Source organism: Pygocentrus nattereri, chromosome 7 (assembly GCF_015220715.1).
Source record: "Pygocentrus nattereri isolate fPygNat1 chromosome 7, fPygNat1.pri, whole genome shotgun sequence".
Classification (NCBI taxonomy): Eukaryota; Metazoa; Chordata; class Actinopteri; order Characiformes; family Serrasalmidae; genus Pygocentrus; species Pygocentrus nattereri.
The window spans coordinates 38,924,858-38,929,192 of record NC_051217.1 but is presented as its reverse complement, the minus strand read 5'-3'; the positions used below and the strand labels follow the sequence as shown (position 1 = coordinate 38,929,192).

Genomic DNA, 4,335 nt, shown 5'->3' with positions numbered 1-4,335 from the left:
AGGTCCATCAGCATATTCTTACACAAAAGTTCAGTGAATCTGTATTTCTACATCTAATATCTGGGACCTCATTTAGTCACCATGATAGAGAATTAAACACACAAACCAATCATAGGACAGGACGTAAACGAAAACGCCTCAGGAAAAGGTGTTTGAAATGACCAGGTTCTTCTCAGGGATGATGAAGTGATACCACACACCCTAGATGTTTGAATCACTTTAAAGTAAGAAGAATAAACAAAGCAATCCAGCAGAGCCTTTAGGTCCATCTAATTTCCACCTTCTCCTTTGTTGTGTACAAGCGACACTATAGTTTTACTTTTTCTATTGCATTTACTGGATTATATTTTTATGAATCCAACGTAAACAATGGTAGACAAACTTATTCAACTGTAATTATTCTACTGATTTTCATTTGTGCACAATAGCAGTACAGTAAAATTCTGTAGTTCCATAAAGTACTGCAACATGTAATCAACATATACAAAATTTAGGGTTGCATTTAATTGCATATAATTTTATTTTGTTATTTGTGCATAATTTGTTTTGCATCAGTCTTTTCACTATTGAGAAAAAAATAAAATGATATTGTCAGTCTCCTCCCTTCATCAAATGCATTAATTCAAAGCAGTCTGTAGAGGTATTGTGCATGTTACTTTATAAACTATACTATATGATCTATACTGAGTAAGTTTTTGTTTATATATATATATGAGTAGGAAACAGTACAGTTTATCAGCCTTGTATCAACAAAGAATTAGAAAAATATTACTATGCTAATTTTAGTTCATCCAAAACTAAAAATGTTTGTACTTTGTTATATTTAAATAAAAGTTTGTCAGTTTCATTTAAAATCCCTTAAAATAATTTGGGCTGATGTAACGGTGGGGAGCGATGAGGCGGACGCACGTGCTGAGATAAGCGACTTTTATTATGGGCAAATCCAGGGTTATGGTCAAAACGGTCCAGGTTCATATAGCCGACGTGAAGAGCACGAGGGACAGACATGACAAAAATGAACACAGAGCTCCAAACAGCATAAACATAAAACAGCCAGCACACTCAAACAAAACAATCAAACAGCATAAAGACCAACACAGTCCAGGGCAAACACAACACTTAAATACACGAGGGCTAACAAGGGATCATAAGACACAGGTGGAAACACAGGTGGAAACAGTCAGGGGCGGAGTAACCGAACAAGGGGCCGGACTGGGATCAAAAAAAAAGCACGTGGACTAGGCCAGAACACAACACAAGCACATGGAGTGGGAGGAGCCAAGCGTGACAGCTGACAAATTTTAAGTTCATTGAACATCAGAATGCAAGTTAAGAGAATAACAATCTGGGTCCTACATTCTATGTCAACTTCATAAACTTCAGTTTACTTTGTTACTCCTTTTAATTTGAAACAACAAATCGTGTATTAAACATTAGTTTAAACATTAGTTTTCATAAATATAGACCTTTCTACCAAAGTAGTTCAAATTGTGGTCCAACAGTAAAAAGAATGAATAAATAAAGCAATTAAGCATTCAGACCTTGAATATTTATGCATATTAGATGTCATCGTTTATTAAAATCCAAGGAATTCAGTCATATAGTAACTGTAACCCATAATTTATTATTATTTTTTTTTAAAGTATATTTGATTTCTTTTAAGGGGAAGTTGAAATATTTAGATTTCTCTTTAAAAAAATATATATTATATATATATATATATATATATATATATATATATATATATATATATATATATATAAAGTAAAAAAATTGATAATCTTCTGCCTTTTCATATTAGGCTTACGGTGTGTTTTAGCCACACCCCAGCATTTTAGAGCAGGAAGTGAGGCTGCATCCCTGTCCCTCATGGCCACATGGTGATCAGTTAGATCCCATAGTTTTGATGTTAATGGGTTCCAAATGTTTGAAAATTGTTACTAAAATGCTTTTTTTTTTTTTGCATTTTAATGATTTTATGTGTGTACAACTGTTCCAAGCTGTGTTTGCTAGTCATGTCCTGGCTATCGCTTTTGAGTCATGCTCAAATTTGACGAAAATGGCCTAAAATTGACACTACCAGAATGTCAGAGGTGCTATTTTTCTACTGATAATAAGAAGTGCATTTACAAATCTGACTTAGAACCAATTCCGAATAACGCATGACACGACGCCTAATGCTATTTGACAAGAGAGTTTCTAGCTAAATAATAATCTCGTCCACGTTTTCAAGTCACTAGCGAAACACAGCGTTTTAGTCATAGGCGAGGCCTTATTTTACCCACGCCCTTAGAATTGTTTAAAGTAGTGGTGATAGGACCAAAGAGACCAAACGTCTGAAGAGTTTATGGTGTATCGTTTTTCAGTTTTTGACATAGTTTGAAAACGCCTGTTGTCCTTTACATTGTGTGTAAACTTTATGACAAACGGACCAAAAGAAACGGCCCAAAATGACTTGGACAAAAATTCTGGTTCCATTGACTTACATTAAAAGTGATGCATGTTTTCTCCTTCTCCTGTAAAGTCAGCATTTTGGAGATACGAGGTTTTCTCCTGACGACAGCGATATGCTGCCTGATGTCTGAGACACTGTTTTACTATAGAGCTGAACGTATGTCAGTGCTGGAGCAGCGTAATGAAGAGTTCGAGAAGATTGCAGGTTCGAGGAGAACTAAGAGCTGTGGCGCACGGCTCAGTCGACTTAATGTCCTAGCAACACTTAATGTATTCCAAGTGTGAAGTAAACAGAGGTTTATTTCCACGTATGTGTTTCTCTTTCACGGTGCTGCTTGCCACTTTAGCTGTGTGATGATATTGTTCTATAATTGGATGTGTAACAACACACTCTTTGTAAGGGAGGGCCTGGCATGCCTGAGGAGCACTGCTGTGTGTGTGTGTGTGTGTGTGTGTGGTCAAAGTGTTAGAATATTCTGGTAGCAGAGAAGTCAAATGGCCATACAAACACTGAGTGACCAAGTAAAGAAGGACAAACACCAGCGACCTCAACAACAGAGGTAAGTTTGTAATAACACTGTCAGTATTACCAGCTAATGGCGAATGAATTAGTAGATCAAGTCACGGTGGGGACTGCACGTCTAGCTTGGTAACCACAATATGAACATATGACTGCATTAGAGGGAGGGGTTTGTAGGGGGTTGCTGTGTCAACTTCATTGACATAGCATTGACATAACCATGCCATAAACATGTCATATGTTAGCATTACTGTTAATAGTCCGTAGAGTCGTCATAATGCTATAATAATGCCACAATATAAGCTGTCATGACAGGTCATGTCACACACTGTGCTACGGACACTTGTTAGCCATCAGGACATCAAACATTTTGACATCTGTCATGACAATTGTGATGATAACGCGACACTGTTATAAGACTGCATATGACATGTTTATGTCCATGTCGTGCTGCAAGGTTCAAGTAACGTGTGTGTGCAGCTATTTAGTTCTCAGTTCTGTTTTTTATTTATTTATTTTTTTATTGTTCTTCCACCAAATTTTCAACATTTAAAAAAAAAACCCCATAAATGGTCCAAATTATGCACAAATGGTTAAGAAGTGAACTCATGAGTGCTTTCATGCGAAATGCATCATTCTAGGGAAGCTTACCGCTTCAGAGCTGCTCACCGTGTTGGTGATGGGAACCAGACGTCTGAAGAGTTTATTGTTCTCTAAAAGCTCTAAAAATGTTCTGCCTGGCGCCTGAGACGTCGTTTTACAGTAGAGCATGTTTGCCCACATTTATAGAGGAGAGGCGCGTGCAAGACACCAAAAAAGGTTTTTACAAATATCCACAATATTTATAATGGAATTATGAGGGTCTATTGAACATTTTAATTCACTTACAACCTCTTAACATTGTGTGAGGCGTTTTTTAAATTGTCTGTCTGCATTTTTGGACTCCAAAGGAGCCAATCAGCACTTTGAATACACACAAGAGAGACAATCGGGTTCTGCTTCTTTGTCATGTCACTCCACTCTTCAGAGACACGTTTATAAAACATTATAAAACATGAAAACACGTTGCTGAAACTCCGCCTGTCTTCTTGCAGTCTTATTTTCACATTATTATTATTATTAAGGGTTAAATGTAATTAAGTAGTATATGTTTGATTTTAAGTGGTCTTAATTACAACATAAACGTTAATTTCTTTCATCCATCTTTTCTTTTTCTTCTGTCAGTCTTTTTCTTCTGGAAATAGAAAGAGTCAACATTTTAATGTATAAAACAAAACCTCATGCTGCGTTTAGACTGACCTGCTAGACTGACCTGCTAGACTGACCTGCTAGACTGACCTGCTGAGAGTATTATTATTAGA

The 4,335-nt window shown here is 36.5% G+C and overlaps 1 protein-coding gene across 1 annotated transcript in view; it reads left to right on the top strand.

The window, feature by feature from the left end:
* Positions 1–2,919: 2,919 nt before the first annotated feature.
* kcnab1a (potassium voltage-gated channel, shaker-related subfamily, beta member 1 a) overlaps positions 2,920–4,335 on the top strand; it is a 245,703-nt gene continuing 244,287 nt past the window's right edge. Inside the window, exon 1 of the mRNA XM_017715430.2 lies at positions 2,920–3,014. The gene's annotated coding sequence lies outside the window, so the exon portion shown is untranslated. The remainder of the gene's footprint in view (positions 3,015–4,335) is intronic.